The sequence below is a fragment of the Sceloporus undulatus genome, chromosome 3, assembly GCF_019175285.1.
Source record: "Sceloporus undulatus isolate JIND9_A2432 ecotype Alabama chromosome 3, SceUnd_v1.1, whole genome shotgun sequence".
Lineage (NCBI taxonomy): Eukaryota > Metazoa > Chordata > Lepidosauria > Squamata > Phrynosomatidae > Sceloporus > Sceloporus undulatus.
In genome coordinates this window covers 85,232,661-85,250,638 of record NC_056524.1, presented here as the reverse complement: position 1 = coordinate 85,250,638, position 17,978 = coordinate 85,232,661, and the positions used below count along the sequence as shown (strand labels likewise).

At 42.5% G+C, this 17,978-nt stretch overlaps 1 long non-coding RNA gene across 5 annotated transcripts in view; it reads left to right on the top strand.

Moving 5' to 3' along the window:
- The window catches only part of LOC121925182, a 34,488-nt gene that overhangs the window by 3,343 nt on the left and 13,167 nt on the right, over positions 1–17,978 (top strand). For 2 of the 5 annotated variants that reach the window (XR_006102809.1, XR_006102811.1), the window contains exons 2-3: positions 3,145–3,337; positions 4,914–5,170. This is a non-coding gene — a long non-coding RNA (uncharacterized LOC121925182). Of the gene's footprint in view, positions 1–3,144; positions 3,338–4,913; positions 5,171–11,202; positions 11,347–15,785; positions 17,809–17,978 lie in introns of those variants that run through there. The other 3 variants (XR_006102812.1, XR_006102810.1, XR_006102813.1) reach the window with 3 other exon arrangements.

Below are 17,978 nucleotides of genomic sequence, written 5' to 3'. Positions count from 1 at the left end.
GTCTTTGATTCTCTAATTTAAACCAGTCAACTAACCAATTGAAAGCATATGTTTCAAAATACCATTTCAAATTTGGAAATGCCATTCCCCCTTTTTCTATTTTAGTGAAATGTAGTGTTTTGGAAAACCTGGATGAGGTGCTGAATCCTGAAAAATGGCAACTGGCACGGGGCCAAAACTGATGTGAAGGCCCTTTTATAAGAAACATTGGCCCGTTACAGACCGCTGAGAAGCAGTGGTCTGCTGCCGCCGCCGGTTGCAGCATCCAGGAACCGCAGCAGCCAAACGGCGCGGTTCCCAGACACTGCAGAGAAGGAGCACGAAAATCGCACTCCTTCCTGGGCCCCGGAAGAGACGCCACGAGGTGCTAGTTGGGGTATGCCATTTTGATGTAGTCATTATGCGCAAGGGGCAAGGCGCGTCAGGAAGCGCCGCCCCTCATGCGTAATGAGGGCGCGATGACGGCGCCTCATGGGCCCGTCTGTAATGCGCCATTATTTATTTTTTCATTCCTGTGGAAGTAGAAGGTTTTACAAAAAAATATTCAAATTTTTCTACATATTATTATTGTCATTGTTGCTGCTGCTGTGGCTGCCACCCTCCAACTGTCCTAATTTGGCAGGGACAGTCTGTTAATCCTCTGCTGTCCCACTTTTTCATCTGCTTTTAAAATGTCTCAGTTTCTGTCTTTTCCACTTGCTTTTCTCCTTTACCTTCATGTTACTTCAACTGCTGTAAACTGAATTCAAAGTGCAAAAACTATTTGAACTCAGTCAGATCAGCAGGAGAAAGAGGAGAGGACTGGGAAGAATACTACTGTTCCCAGTAGACTCATTTGTTTTTGTTTTTTTCAGGCTTTCCTGTACTTAGAATAGTGGTTTTATTATTTCTTCTTTAATAGCTTAGGCTACATCCTTTTGACCAAACTCTGATGTCCCACTTTTCATAAGTAAAATGTTGGAGAGTACATCCTTGTCCCTGTAAAGGATGCAAATGATGGTCAAGCGGCCAGTGCAGTTTATGTCACTGCCACTTTTGCTGGTGCTGGAAGAAACAAAAAACTTTTAAAGGAATGGGAAGCAAAGCTGGACTGTAAGTCTTGCTAATGGTGAACCACATCTTTGAGAAACTGATAGTGATTTCCTGCCCCATTATTCTGTCCACAAAGGCTGGAAGCTGTTTACACAGCTATAGTCTGTGTATGCACAGGGTTGCCATAAGTCAGGACCTCCAAACTGGGACAAATGTAGGACAACATTTTCAAACGGAGGACACTTTTATAAAAATGGAGGACATGAAAAATTGATGGTTTCTTTTAAAAAATATATAGGATTAAACAGAAAGGGGCGTTAAATAAGGGGGTTTGAGAAAGGGGGCTATAGAAGGAGGGCTAGATGGGGTACCTAGAGGGGATTAGGGTTAGATAAAGAGGAGTAAGATACAGAGGGGTTAGAGGGGGGCTTAGAAGAGACTTAAATAAGGAACTTAGATAGAGGGGGGTTAGATGGCTTAAATTCTAAAGCACCAGAGTTGTTCTCTCTGCAGGGCTCTCAGACTACATACACACTGCAGAAATAACCCAGTTTGACAGTACTTTAACTGTCCTGGATCAATGCTATGGAATTCTGGGAAATGTAGTTTGTTGTGGCTCCAGAGCAGAGCTCTGCTTGTTCAGTGCCAGGAGCTGATTTGCCTGTGTAGTTTGGCTGTTAATTTCACAAACCGCTCAGATTCCCAGTGATTGGGTGGTATATAAATAAATCCTATTATTATTATTATTAAATAAGGGGGTTAGAGCAGTGGTTCCCAAATTGTGTCCTTTAAGAGATTTTGGACTTCAACTCCCAGAAGCCTCAGACATGTTACCCAATAGTCTGAGATTCTGGGAGCTGAAGTCCAAAATTACTTCAAGAGCACAGTTTGGGGATCACTGGGTTAGAGAGAGGGGGAGTAGATAGAGAGGGTTTGGAGGGGAGTTTAGATGGAGAGAAGGAGGTAGATAGAAGGGGGTTAGAGAGGGCTCAGTTAAAGTGGGGTAACAGGGGGAGAGGGAGTCAGAGAGAGGGTTAGAGAGGAGAGGGGTGTGTGTTTGGGGGGCCTTGGGGAGGGGGCTTCCAATGTCCGATGGGGGCGAGCCTGGGGCGAGCCTGGGGCCCAGGAGGGGCCTGGAAGGTGCCCTCTTGCCTCTCCCGGGTGCCAGCCCCTTCCTCCTCTTCTGAGCCTAAATGCCGAGGCTCTTCCTCCTCTTCCTCTCCGACGGCTGGGTCCCTGAGGCACCCCTCCCCTTTAGTGAGGCAGCTCTCCTGGCGCTTCAGAGCCCCTTCCTTGCAAGAGCAGGAGGAGGAGGAGAAGGGCTGGGGGGCAGGGGGTCCAGGAAAGGGCCCTTTTCTTCCCCAGGCCGGGCTGTCCCAGAGGCCAGGGCCCTTTCCTCCCCTCTCCCAGCGGCCTGCCTGGATGGGCGGGGGCCACTGCTGCTGCCGACCTGCCTGGCCCTGCTCCTCCTCCTAGCGCCTTGTTGCCCTCCCTGACTAAGCCTGCTCCTTGGGAGGGCTGGCCAATAGGGGCAAGGCAGAGCAGCAGAGCCCTCCCCTGCCAGCTCCAGCCCATCACAATATAGGGATGCAGCAGGGCCAGGAGCCGGGCAGCCACCCAAGGGCGTGACGTGACCGGGAACGCCCCCTAGAAATCGGGGGAGTCACGCCTCCCACCGGGTTATGGCAAGCCTATGTATGCATAAGAAATCATCATAACAAGACCAGTTCAGGCCTATTCTAGGCTAGCTTTCTTTTTTTAAAAAACTGTCCTGGGTTTGTAACATATTCCAGCCTATCTTTCTTGAACAGTATTCTAGCCTAGCTTTCTTTCCAGCAGTTTTATATGGAGCTGTTGTTCTTTTAAATATGGAAAATATGGTGTTGCTTGTCAGGCAACTTGGTAACAAGCAACACCTGCTGAAATTCCCTTTATTTCACAACCATTAAAGTTACAGGTGCCCACTCCAGTTTTTAATCTGGCAAACATGATTCAAACATGCTACTCCTTCTCCTCTAGTCTGACTCTGAAGTGGCATAATCCATTCACAGTACCATGTATTTCCATTTTTCTGGTCTACTTGCATGGTCTTGTTCTTTCTCTTTTCCTTAGGATTGGTTCAGACATGTCTACTGCAGCATCAGTTGGTGATCTGCATGCCAGAATAAGCATTTGTATATTGAACCTCAGAGACAGAACTTTCTTAACGTCTTACACACTTTTCTTCAATGGGCTGGGACCATACAGATCTGTAAGTCTTGATGCACTGTGTGCATCACATGAAAGGAAATAAAATGACATAAAGGTAAGGGTGAACTGGGCTGTTGTGCATTCAGGCTCAGTAGGAGAAGTCTTAGTGGCAGAGCACACAGATTCGATGCAGAAGGTCAAAGGCTTCATGATCCCTGCCATCTCTAAGCAAAAGGATCAGATAGCAGACTATGTAAAGGGTCTCTCTCCCTTGGAGAGATTGGCTGTCATTCATAGTACAGGGTTAGAGGCTAGGCGTAGGATAGTTTCATTCTATATTTATCGATTAGATACACTACGTCCTTGTCATTCTCATCAATGTTCTCATCAGATGTCCTTCTGTATGACATGGATGATCTGTGAGCTGATTTGGGTGCCATTGTTATAACAAGAAAGGTAGCATGTTGACAGTGTTGATGACTTGAGAGTGAGCATGTGCCTTCAAGTTGCCTGTTGACTTCTGCTGACCTCATGAATTCCATAGGGTTTTCTTTGGCAAGGAATACCCAGAGCTGGTTTTGTCAGTTTCTTCCTCTGAAATAGCACCTGGTATTTGTTGGCAGTCCCCCATCTTAATACTGACTCTGCCCAGCTTCCAAAATCAGATACAGCGGCATCACTATGGTTGGCATCACTCAACAAGGTAACTCATGGTCCTGCCCCACTGACCTCCTCCTATAACACACCATACAGAATACTTAGTAACACTTTTTTGTACTAGTGTTACTGATAAATAATAATTCCCATATATCACTGAATGTAATGACAATAGTTGCGACATAAACTAGCAAAATTAAAATTATACCTTTAAATTATGCACAGCCTAAATGTATTTGCTTGTACATAGTTCCATGTGTTTAAAGTGAAAATTTGGTAAGATGTGACATTTTAAAAAATTTTAAAAGAATTTAAACAATTTAAAACATTTATTTTAAAAAAACCTGCAGCCTCTCCTTTCTCCTCCCACTGAGCTTTGCCCTGCTCACACCATCACTTCAGCATTTTAAAGGGGCACAGGTGAACACCACAGCCCATTTCTGCCAAAAGGCAGATGTTGGGGAGCAGTAGTATCACCCCCTCTTAGGGTGTCACCTGGTGCAACCCACACTCACCACCGCCTCCTAATGATGCCCTTGATCAGATGGGATCTGGTGCCTTTAGAGTATTTAGGCAGGATTCAACATGTTTATCTTATGTCTTGATTCATTTTGTCCACATTCAAATACCTGTGCCATGAAAGAGTTGCTGCTAAAAATAGTGCTTGCTCTTATGAGCTGTATATGGCTCTGGGACTGTTTGAATCCATTCCACAGGTAGGCCATGCGAGGACTGCATGGAAAGTGCACACATCACTGGCATCCCACTCTTGTAACTGGCAATATGCATATGGATGCATTCATATGATTCAGGAGCCATCTGTGAATAAAGGATTTGAGCATTCTCACAACTATCTGAAGCTTCCACTGGGATGAAGTCCTATTTTGGTTACAGCTAAACACTCTCCTTTAAAATTAGAGGGGGGAAATACTTTAATATGGGACAGGGGAAGTATACAGATATGAGTTCCTTTTCAGGAGCATGTTTCTTTTAAAAAAATCAGAAACATAGTCTGTTTTTTTAATTTTCATTAGCAATAACAACAACTGGAAATGCAGGAAAATTCAAGAAGATGAAGTTACTATGATGTTACAGGGGAGTTTAATTTTGAGTGTTTTGTAGAGAATAAGAATGTTATGGCTGGTGCAGTTCTCATGGGGAGATTCTCAGAATTTGAAATGTAGGCTGCTTTATACTGGGCACTGCTCTTGCCTTATGGGACTGAGGAGCCAGCACATGTGAGAGAGAAGAAAGAAGACATTACCATCACCCCCAACACACCAGAAAGGAGGTCGGTCTGCCTGCCTGCCTGCCTGCCTGCCTGCCTGCCTGACTGACTGACTGTCTGTCTGTCTGTCTCTTGGCTTGCTTGCATGCTTGCTTGTTGCTATAACCCCTCCTGAGGGACTGCTACCTGCTCTGCTCTGGACTGCTCTCTGCAGAATCCAAGCCCAGGTGCCTGGCAATTATGGCTGAATATTTTGGAATCTTATAAATAAATCAAATGTGCTTCAAGGAAGGCATGGGAGGAGAAACCACTCAAGGAGCAGCCATTGCAACAGTAATGGACAAGAGGAGATATGGAATCAACTTTATTATCATGGTAGAAAGAAAATCTGCTAGCCATTTCAAATAGTCTGGATAGTCTTGGCAGCAGCCGCCCTGCACTGAAAATGCTGTTGCTCAATGCCAGTTCAGTGAATGGTAAAAGATCTCTAATCCAGGACTTGATCCTGGATGAGCATCCCAAACTGGTTTGTATCACAGAAAGGATGAAGCTGGGGGTGGAAGGGTAATCTCTCCCAGCTTTTCCCACCTAGGTTCTCTTTACAGCAGCAGGCAAGGCCTGGGGGATGGGAGGTGGAGCTGCAGTGGTCTGTTGGGAGTCTATCTCCCTCACCTGCTGCCCAGTGTGCTGGATTTGAATGTGTGTTTCTGAAGGTGGGTGGCTGGGGCAGAAGAGGAATTCTGTTGGTGTACCGGCCACCCCACTGCTCAACTGTCGCTCTTCCTGAGCTGTCTGAGTTGGTCTTGGCAATGGGGTTGGAGTTTGCTTGCCTTGTTGTACTGGGGGACTTCCACATCCATGAGGAGAATGCTCTGTTAGGAGCAGCTCACAACTTCATGTCTGCCATGTCAACCATGAGGCTCTCCCAAATAATATCTGGGGCACACATGCTGCAGGACACACTCTGGACCCAATTTTCTGCTCTGGGAAGGAGGAAGGTGATCTGGGTGTGCAGAAACTGTCTATAGTTCTGTTGTCATGGACTGCTCACCAGGGTTTAGACCCACTGGGACTCAGCACCTCTGCAGGGGTGCCAATTAAAATGTTCCACCCCAAGAAAATAGGGAAATGGCCAGGGTGGTGCACTGTGCCTCCCCATATGAACTTGCTGGAGCTTTAAGATCATCAAGAGAAGGATTTCTCTCAGTCCCACCAGTATCACAGACTCACTTGGTGAGGACAGAAGAGAGAACCTTCTTGGTGGCCACTCTCACCCTCTGGAACACCGAGGCTAGACTGCCCCCCTCTTTACTTCCCCTTTACCATCAAGCAAAAACATTTATATTTAAGCATGCTTTTAATGGTTAATGAGAGTAGGGTCTCATTTAGATGTATGTTTTGTTTTTAACATTGCATGATTTAAACTGTTTTATAGTGTTTTAATGTGGTGATTTTAAACTGTCTTTAAAACTATTTTGTAAACATGTTTAATTTGTTGTTTTGGAAGCCACCTTAGGTCCCAGTCTGAGAGAAAGGCGGCATAAAAATAAAGTAAATAATAACTAACTAAATAAATAGGATTAAAAAATATATATAGCACTTTAAAAAAATCTACCAGTTAATTCCTTGCAGTGATTACAGTCTCTTCTAAGGCTACAGTCCTAAGCAGTGAAATAAATGGCAATTACACTTCTGTAATCTTTGCAATATGTTTAGAGCTAAGGCACAAGAGCACTTCCACCCTGTGTGCAATCCATGTCAATGTGACACAGACAACAGCTTAACCGACTGAGCTCTCTGTCAGATAGCACAGCAAGCTCCTAAACCTTACCTAATGCATGTCTGATATGCATTAAGTCTGATGTCTGTGTCTGGGCTGACAGATTTATTTCAGGTGAGTTCTACCCATGATTCCTCCTAGCTGACCCCATTTAATCCACAGACAACAGCAGCAACTGCACATTGTGTCACAAAAGTCTTGCGCGAATGGCTCTTGGGATATATCAGTGCTGCATAAAAGCTCAGCTCTATGAGGAATTTATGGTCCGCTGTCAGGTGGGAAATACTGAAACGTTCATATTCCTGGGAGAAAACTGTGCCCACAAGTCATTGTGCAAAGAAATAAAGGGGAACAATATGTTGAATTTTAAGCAAACTGACGCTGTCAGTCTCAGTTTGAGTAAGTCTCCAGCAACTATCATTTTAGCTTGTACCGTTGGCCCTTCTTATCCACGGATTTTTTTATACATGGATTCAAGCATCCACGGTTTGAAAATGTTCCAAAAAAAGTATAAATTTCAAATATCAAACCTTGATTTTCCATTTTTTATAAGGGACACCATTTTGCTATGTCATTATATTTAATGGGACATGAGCATATACGGATTTTGTTATACACAAGGAACCAAACCCCAGCATATAACAAGGGTCCACTGTATAATGTGTTTTCTCTGCAATCTCCCTCTCCATCCCTGCCCCCCCCATTTGCCCCCATTGGCTTCCTTCATCTTCTCTACCACCATTACTCTGACGACTAATAATAATAATAATAATAATAATAATAATAATAATAATAATTTACTATTATCATTTATGTGAAATAAATGATTCTCTTTTCTAGAAAGTATGTTTATCAAGGTTTAATCTGCCAGCAGAGGTACTGTTAAGGCTCTGGCTTAGCCCCAAATATAGTCATTCTCAGAGTAGTCTCACTGCATTGACTGGTCCATTTTTATTTCCTGGCTTCCACTTTAAGCTATATAATCTGACAACTCCCTACAAGGCAGTTCTCTGCTGCTAGGCCCTGTAGCGGAGACTCGGTGTTCCCTCCCATAATACTCTGGCATCGATTCCACTTCATTCCAGAAACTGGTCCATGCCACCAATTGAGTGTTTGGCTGCACTGCCTGCAAACCTAATCTTCTGCATACACAAAATAATCTGCATACACAAAAAAGAAAATGAATGAATACAATTTATAAGGATTCCTGTGTGTTTGATTACAGCATGTGAACTGAGATTATGTTTTTCTAATGTGTTTTATTATTTATTTATTTATTTATTTACATTCTTATTTACTTATTTTATATTTATTTTGCATTTACCTTTCATCCAATCTGGGATCCAGGCTATCTTCATTATTCATAACCTCCTCTTCTGCTATGGAAGAATGGTGAAAGAAACAAGTCCTTTCCCTCCACCACCACCACCACTACCCCTGTGTCCTTCCTAGGGTTAATCCAGTCCTTAGGATGCAAATCTATAGACATTTTTCCTGCTGGAAGTAAACCTCACTAGACTCAGTGGGATTCGCTTCTTGGTAGAGATGCAGATGATTCTACTTTTAATACCTCAGAAAGTACTTTCCATCTGATAGATGTCTGAAAATTGAGGAGGTCTAAGCAGATTCTCCATTGCACCTGTTCTGAGTTCCTCACACCCATTTGGATGCGAGCTCAGTCAGTTAGCCTCTGTCAAGGGTTTGCACACATCTGGCAGGATGAAAATTTACCCTGGATAGATGAAAGGTCAGCTCTCTAGGGATGCCTGTTCAAGATATGATGTGATGTTTTATCACACCACCAGTTAGAACTCTCTTGAACTCAACTCTTGGGTGCAATCCAATACACTATCTCAAATACTGAGATAACCTTTAAAGCCTTTTGCAGCTTGAACCTAGGATACGTGACACAGGAATGCCTTTTTCCATCTGTATTCCAGCAGCAGTGAGAATTTACTGCATGTGTCTATAGTCCTGTCATATTGTTGATAACTGTGGTTTTTCATCCTATAAGATCCAGAGTCTCTATACTGAAGTAGATTTTAAGCACCATCCTAACTGGCTAAAATGGTCAGAGTCCAGCAGAGTCAACCATAGGCCAGCTTCCAACGCAGGACTGCTGGAAATTATTTAGGATTGCCCTTCTCCTGATCTAATTTGGGTTATTGTTCTTTCCCTGCAGGAAGTTTAGATCTCGGTTACTTTAGCTCCTTCTCTGTTACCTTTTTGGCTGTTATGCCAAGCAAATCTTAGCCAGCACTGCAATTCTGCCAGCAGATTGCTTCTTTGGGAGATTTCTGAGATCACCTGGCAGAGTGGGTTCTTCCAGAAAGAGAATTTCTGCTAGCAGAAGAGCCTTATGCCTAAACCTTAGCTCTGATGGTTGGGGCAACTCTGAATTAGGATGGCACTGTATTACAACTTTTTAACTGTGATTAACTTTTGACTCCTTGAGCATGCTTATACTGCTGTTTGAATTGTAAATAGCTTTTTAGTGGTCTTTGATTTTCATGTTTTTTAATTATCTTATTATTATCCTATTGTTTAATTATCCTTTCAAAGGAATATCTAAACAATTATAAACTTAAAAAAACAATCCAGTCCATTCGTTTAGATGGGCTTAAGCATTTACTTAGAGTCAGCATGGTGTAGTGGTTTGAGTGTTGGACTACAACTCTGGAGACCAGGTTTGGATTCCCCGCTCAGCCATGAAACCCACTGGATGACCTTGTGCAAGTCACATGCTCTTAGCCTCAGGGGAAGGCAATGGTAAACCTTCTTTGAACAAATCTTGCAAAGAAAACCCATGATAGGGTTGCCTTGGGGTTGTCATAAGTCAGAAACAACTTGAAGGCACACAGCAACAACAACATATTCATATTAGAGAGTGTTCCCTGCCATTATTAAATGCATTCAAATTATTTCACCAATTGTAGGGGTGGGAACAAGGGATGAGGGGAATCTTCCAAAAATATTCATATACAATGCAGGAATACACATTTTTATTATATTGTTACATATACCAAAAGATGCTGATTAAGTGGAATAGGACTTTTTGGACTTCTTGAGCTCCTGTAGTTTGCATGCTCATAGGAGGAGTTTAATCCCAGATTAGTTATGCAAGGGGTATGGTTCTTACATATTATCCTGCTACTCTACATCAACAGTAGGGAAGAGAAGCACACCTTGTTGTGGAACAGAGTGGCAATGTCAAAAATGGTTCCAACTTACTATATTTGGCTTTGAGAGGATGGAATATTGCTTTTCCCCAACAACCAGTGATGTGCAGCCTGTACAACAGGGGTGGGCAACTGCAGCAAGTCTGAGTCCACATTTACAGTCTAGCCCTCACCCCCACCCCACACACACATACAGAAACCCCAAAGTGGCTGCATTTCTACTTGTGATTCTGAAAATTGAGCATTTTGTTTGTGTTAAACAGCATAGGAAGGCTTTACAGCTTATTTAAAAGGTAAATTGTTGCACCAGGAGGCTTCAAAGAGTAGCAATTCATCCACTTTCTTGTTATCAGAAGGTCAGTCAGGGTTTACTGGAGGTGACAAGGGCCACACAAATATCCTTGGTGTGAGGTGCATGCAGTTCCAAGACTGTATTTTACCCACCCCTGCTGTAGAATATTTCATGCATGCATTTAAGTGAAGAGATCAAACCCTGGCAGCTAGGTTTGTAAGCGCTGTAATTTGAGACAGAATTCTGGTCTTAAAGTTGTCTAGGGAGTTCCATTAAATTTTATTTTGTGATAATTGGTTCCTAGTCTATGAAAAGAAGCTTGAAAAAGAAGATTTAAAAAAAGGGGGGGGGGGAATGTGCCCTCCCACACAACACAGGTCCACAAAAGAACCCTGGAATGCCTTCTAGGACTGGCTAATTACATCTTTCAGTAAAGAAAAAGGGAGCATTAATACCTGAAAGCGGCTTGAGGTCATCATGTCTTTTTTCTTTCTATTTCTTTCTTTAACTCAACAGCAGTATGTATTTGCAAAGCTGTCACCAAAAGATTTCAACAGGTCTTGTGTCTTGAACCTTTTATTATTGGTTGTAGGCAGTTGCTTAGAAGCTAGAAATGGGGCATACTGTATGTAGAGGGTTGAGGGAGGATTGTCAAGTGTGAATTCGAGGCATCCCATCTGTGCCAGTCTCATGCAAAAGGCACATGCACACACCCTATGTCTGATCCAGAAGGATTCCTGGATTTTTGACAAACCAAAGAAGTCACAGAAGGAAGGAAGGAAAGTCGGTTAGCATTTAAGTTGCAAGCTCATTTCCCAATTTCTTTCCTTAATTTTTGTTCCAGCTTTGTGTTCACATCTTCTGGACAACGTTGACCCGTTTATCTCTAAATATGGCTAAAGAAATCATACCCACCACATGGCTGAACAAAGAGGCACATGTAATACAATATTTGTACTGGACAAATTGAAAGCTCATGCTTCCCCAGGTGACATATTTATGTTAGAAAATGGCTGGATTATTCTTATTTTCCTAATGCTTAGTCATCCTATTTGATCATAGTACATCTGAGAACTAAAAACCTAATGGCAAATAGTGTTTGTTTATGAATGAGTTTAATTTCCTTTATGGATTAGTATCTGTCATCCAACAGCAAGACACCTCCCATTCTCCCTTCCACTCCTATTTATTATTCTGTCAGTGAAGTAATGCATCACATTTATTAGACCTTTTCAACAGTTTGCATGAAAAGGGAGATTGTCTGTATGACAGGCTTCGTTTTGAGTTCTAGAGACTTCATATCCCATGTAGTGGTGTAAATGAAAAACCCAAACGTTTGCTGAGATTTGGTTAATATATGTATGCCTTATTATCTGAATAATAATAATAATAATAATAATAATAATAATAATAATAATAATAATTTATAGTCCACCCAATCACAAGGAATCCAGGCGGGTTACAACAGTAAAAATAAAGATAATAAAATAAAATACATTAAATAAATAAAATACAATAAAATTAAAGAGAGCGAAGTGAGTACATTCACAGTTAGGCCTGATGGAAGTTGGGCCTCTCTTTTTCACTCCCTCCCAGGTCTGATGATGATGTCATGGAGGGAGGGCTCTTCTTCTTGAGGCAAGGATTTTATTTTAATTAATTTTAATTTAATTCTTCTCATTAAATTTAAGAGAAGAATTGGTGGACAGAGTGACATAAGTCACAGTAAATGGGGAGTAGAACTAGGTAGGGAAGGCCTGCCGGAAGAGATCCATCTTAAGAGCCTTCTTAAAGGCTGTAAGAGTAGAAATGTCATGGATCTCCTTCGGCAGGTCATTCCATAGCTTCGGAGCTGCGATGGAAAAGGCCCTCTGGGTGACTGAAGTTAGCCTAGATTTTATTGGCTGAAGTAGATTCTTCCCCGAGGACCTTAGAGTGCGGGACGGACAGTATGGAAATAGGCGATCTCTTAAGTATTCTGGACCCAAGCCATGTAGGGCTTTGAAGGTAATCACCAACACCTTGTACCTTGCCCAGAAACTAATTGGCAGCCAGTGAAGGGATTTCAAAACCGGCGTTATGTGATCAGTACGACGAGTACCTGTAATTAACCTGGCTGCCATATTTTGTACAAGTTGAAGTTTCTGAACTTGGCACAAGGGTAGCCCCATGTACAGTGCATTACAGAAGTCCAATCGAGAGGTGACCAGCGCATGTACAACTGTTTCAAGGTCTCCCTGCTCCAGGAAGGGGCGCAGCTGGCGTATCAGCCGAAGCTGATAACAAGTGCTCCTGACTGTCGCATCTACCTGAGCTGTCAGGTGAAGCGACGAGTCAAGGAGCACCCCTAAGCTGCGGACAGAGTCTTTCAGGGGAAGTGTGACAACATCCAGAACTGGCTGACATAATTCCATACCTGGGCTTGGGTTTCCTATAACAAGTACCTCCGTCTTACCTGGATTCAGCTTGAGTCAGTTTTCCCTCATCCAGTCCATTACCGCCCCAAGACAGGCATTCAGAGGAGAGATGCCATCCATAGACACTGCATCAGTTTGAGACATAGAGAACAATAGTCCCATGTTTTGGGTTGTATCAGAATTTTTATCTCTTTTTCCAGCCCATGAGACAAACTCACACTTTTGCTTGACCTTGGTTGAAATGGAACAGGCTCAAAGAATCAGACATTTTTGGGGGAAATTATTATTGTCTGTCTGATAGTTCACCTTCCTCCCAGAAATGGTACTCAAGAAGGTTAATGAAGTTGTAACGTTCTTGTGGTAGACCTTTATAGAAGCACTGAGCAATGTGTGGATGTTGCACTTCAGATCTCATTAGCCCCAACTAGCTTAACCGATTGTCAGCAATGACAGGTATTGTAGCCAACATCTGTAGGGCCACAGTTAATAGTACTTTGCTTTCATATGTTGGATCTTCTTCAAAGATGCTAGCATGACTGGAGTACAGTGGACCCTTGTTGTATGCTGGGGTTTGGTTTCAAGATCCCCCGTGGATAACAAAATTTGTGTATGCTCAAGTCCCATTACATATAATGACATAGCAAAATTGTGTCCCTCATAAAAAATGGAAAATAAAGGTTTGATATTTAAAATATATACTTTTGTTTAAACACTTTCAAATGGTGGGTGCTTCAATCCTTGTATAAAAATCCAGGTATAAGAAGGGCCAACTGTATTTGGAGAGAGGTTCAGCACATCTGCAGCTCTGTTAGCACTGAAAATTCAGTCTTGCTAGAGAAGGCAGGCAGAAAGTCCTCTACAGCCACTGGAAACATAGATCACCCACTCCATAGAATACATCCAAGCCAACCCAGGAACTCAGCCCTTTTCTGAATCCAGCCTACTCTTCTGTGCATCCCTTGTTGGTTTTGGTTCCTCAGCTTCTGACTGATAACCTGGCTTTTGACCTTTAGACTGCTACTCGACCACCCAGCTTCTCCTTTCCCAAGTGAACTATGGCATCATGTAATGAAAAATGTTTAAAGAGCCTCATGCGTGGCATGTTCTAAATGCTATTCCCATTTTAAAGACAGCTCCATCTGTGCTGCTGCTCCATTTGTGTCAAACTGCACCATCCTTGCAGGAAAGAGTCCTAGGAAAGGATGGTATCATAGTATTCTCAATGTAGGGACTGAGTCACCGAGTTATCATTTGGCAATGTGGGCAGCCTACAGAAACTCCAAAGTCACATGCACGTCTATGGCTGTGTGACATTTAGAAGACTTAAGTGACCTCAGGAGAGATTATTTTCTAGGCCAAACCTAGAGGGAGAGAGTGGAAGAACAGCATGGTTAGATTCATCCTAAATAACCTTGAGCATTAAAAAGCAGGATGAGTGAATTAATGGAAATGCAGTAGAAGGATCAAAGCCAAGATGATGCTCAAAACTGGAGAGCTGATAACACTTGAAAATTAAATCTTTGCTTCAGTAGCACCCTCTTCCTCCCACAGTATGCTAGAAAAATGTAATTAGAGATGGATGCACTCACCTTAGAATGGCGGGTTACATACTGCCGAGAAGCGGCGCTCTCCCGCCGCCGCCGCTTGCAGCGTCCGGGAGCTGTAGCTGCCACACTGCGTGTCTCCCGGACGCTCCGAGGAAGGAGCGCGGAAATCACGCTCCTTCCAGGGCTGGAGAAAAGACGCACTATGTGCTGTGGTGTGGCCTCAATACGTCACAACCACGCCGCCTTGTGTGGAGGCGGCGCGGTCGTGATGTAACCATGGCAGCGGCCGTGTGGAACGGCCGCCGCCATTTTGTGCACGTGGAGCGCGTACTAGGGTTAGGGGGGTGCGGAAGCACCGCCCCTTCCTAACCCTAGTACGTGCTCGTCGCGTACTTTCTGGCAGTCTGTAACCCGCCACTGAGAGCATAGTCTACATTCCAAAGAGAGGATTTGGGGTAATTCTTCTGAACCAATCCAGTTCATGGAGGGAAAAGTACCGATATTCTACTAGTATTCTACTATATTCTACTAGTATTTTCTTTCTGTGATAGCCTCTAAACCCTGCAGTAGCTTAATCCAAGAACGAGGAGTTGGTCTTAAATCTGTTGATTAACCAGGAGAGGACCTCCACAACCTCAACCTGTGCCCTTTCAAACTACCTTGCAGGAACAGGAGAAGGGGTTATGCTTTTCTGTTTAGGACAGCCTTACACTAACCTGTTCCATTCCAGTGTTTTCTAACCAACACTGATATTTAGACATGATTTGTGGGAAATTTTGTGATACCCCCCCAAAAAAAAAACCCCAGTTGAAGTATCAACTTGGTTTTTATGGTTCCTGTTTCTTTAAACAGAATGCTTACAAGTTCAGGACATTTTATTAATTCCTGATGATCAGATAGGAAATTGGGTAATTTCATCATAAAGATAGGGAAAGGGGAGAAAAAGGAAGTAAATAAACCATTCCTTATCTATGGGGAGAGAAAGTGACATTGGAACATTTAAAGAAAAATCACTATGCCTGTATACTCTGGAAGTAAATCTGAGTGTGCTTAGAGGGGATGAATTACTTTTAAGTGTACTTAGGACAACAGCCTTACTCAAGGGACAAAAGATAAACTATTCATCACTAGTTCCCCCAGGCTAGATTTCCAAGAAACAATAGCAACAGGAAGCTTTTAATTAACACTGAATATGGTTTTTTTTAGAATTGCACTTAGTTATGATTGTGAGTAGACATTATAAATGGATCTTGAACATGGTAGGGTATTTCTGAATAAGATAGCAATAGCTGCTCTGTAGAATCTGTGTTTTAATTCCAGTTCTAATTATTTGCAGAAATACAATTGCCCAGCTGCTCTAGTGAGACATGTTAATCAACTAGTCATTGCAATTACATATAACTGCAGTTTCTCTTGACTGGGTCAGTTTTTAAATTGAAGAAACTTTACTGTATTTACCGTAGGTCTCTTCCAAGAAGATTCAAAAAAGTTTTAAAAACACCTACACAAAGCAATTAAGACCAAAGGCCATATGCAACAGTAAATTCTTGACTATCCCCATGAAATCAGAAGAGCACTGTAGGACAAAGCCAACACATTGAATTGAGCTTGGAAGCAGATTGAAACTGTCAGTCAAATGATGTACATCCATCTCACACTGTCTGGATGAATCCCACTCCCATCAACCTCAGAGGATGGCAATGGCAAGCCCCTCAGAACAACCCTTAACAGAAACCCTGGGACAGGTTAGCCTTGGAGTGATTCACACTCTCTCAGCCAAGATACCCACGGGTTTAAATGTGGGGTCTAATGCAATATAATATGTGTGCAAAAGCTTTAGTTTCTACCAACTTGGTAGCAGAGTCTGTTGTGATTTTATTTCTTGGGAAAGAGGAAAAAAATGACCCCTAACCCCCTAAAAAAGATTAGAAATTGCCTAATAATTGTCTAGTTATTCCTTCTTCAAGGATTAATTAACATAGGCTAGAATCCAGTTGGAAAGTTATGAATGCATTATACAGAGATACAGACTTGTCATGGTTTTGTATTCATGATCGCTACATGATCCCCACATAGCCCTTAGTTTAGCAGATACATAGGGATCGTGAAAATCCCTCAGTCTCCACTTACTAGGTAGCAGCTGCTGTGATCAATGGAGGTCTGTTCCCCTGCCATTTGGGAAGCAGTCTCTCTCTCTCTGTGTCTCTCTTTCACAGAAAATGAATGATCTTGGGCATGAGGGGAATTGTGATATGGGCTTGCTTCTGCCTGTTGTAACAGAGATCGATCACAGGAAGGGGTGAAAACAACAATTACCTGCATCCTAATTGACAGAATGATGTGGTTGCTGCCCAAGTGGGGGATTGGGGAGATCTGGACAGGAATAGTTGCGTAGCACTATTGCTACAATGTTTACGCATTCATACGCATAAATCAACAGGATTTCAACCATTTTGGGGGGGTCTCCAGTTTGGGGATACTTTCTGACTCATTATTATAGCAGATACTGTCTGTACTCAAACTGCAAGAAAAGCATCTGGTCACAGATTCTCAGCTCCAACCATCTGAATTCCCAAGTTCAAATGATATGTTGAAATTTTAATCAACAAAGAACATTTTCTCATCCACAATAGTTCCATTGTTTTCTCATTCTGGAGCATTTCACTGTTTGTTTGTTTTTAATCTGTTCTCCAAGGAAACAATTACCCTGGGAAAGGTCTGCTTATGAACAGATGGAGCTACCTTGCACCAAGTCAGGTCACTGGTGCATCAAGCCCACTTCTGTCATTTCTACTGTAGAATTTGGCCTTCTATTAGACAGAATGAAGTGGTTGTGTCAGGTGACAGTGCTGTGTATAATGGAAGAAAAATCTATGTGCCATGAAGCATGCCTTGAAGCCCTCAACTACTTACTGCTTTCAAATGCGGTAGATTATGTTCTCTGATTCCACGTCTTGAAGAGAGATTTATTTGCCAGTCAAATTGGCTTTTGTATATGAATGGGAAGGTGAACATTTTGTCCTTTGCCCCAGGCAGCAAACTCAAGATGGCTAATCTCAAAGGATTTGTGCAGATGGACTTTTCCAGCTCTACAGCCTCCAACATCCTTTCATTTAGGGAAGTGCCCAACGATTCAATCCTGGACCTTGTGCATATAAGAGTATATTACTAAGACATGGTCTTTTCCACACTTGTCACTATTATGCTTATCATCTTTGAGTCTGAGATTGAAAATAAATCCAAATATACAAAACAAAATCACTCTTCATTATTATTGGCACTAGAATATGGAAGGGGAAGATACATTAGAGTGGGTAGATCATTCAAAGTAATTGCAATATAGATAGGCATTTAGCATTCAGATGCATATTTGAATATGGTTCCAATGGAATTTTGGTTCTTGATACAAGAAATAATATGTAACAGGCCCTGCTTCTCTTTGTGGGTCTCCTTATTTAGTGTTATACAAGTTTTATATTTTCAGAAAGCCCACCATTAATTTGATCATAGTATATTTGATAAATTTGTTTTGTTTTGTTTTCATTTGAACAGTAAAATTGTGTGAGTTTCTTTGGTCTTCATTTTACATGATTCCACAGTGGACCCTTGTTATCTAGTGAGATTTAGTTTCAAGACGATCCCCACCCCCACAATGG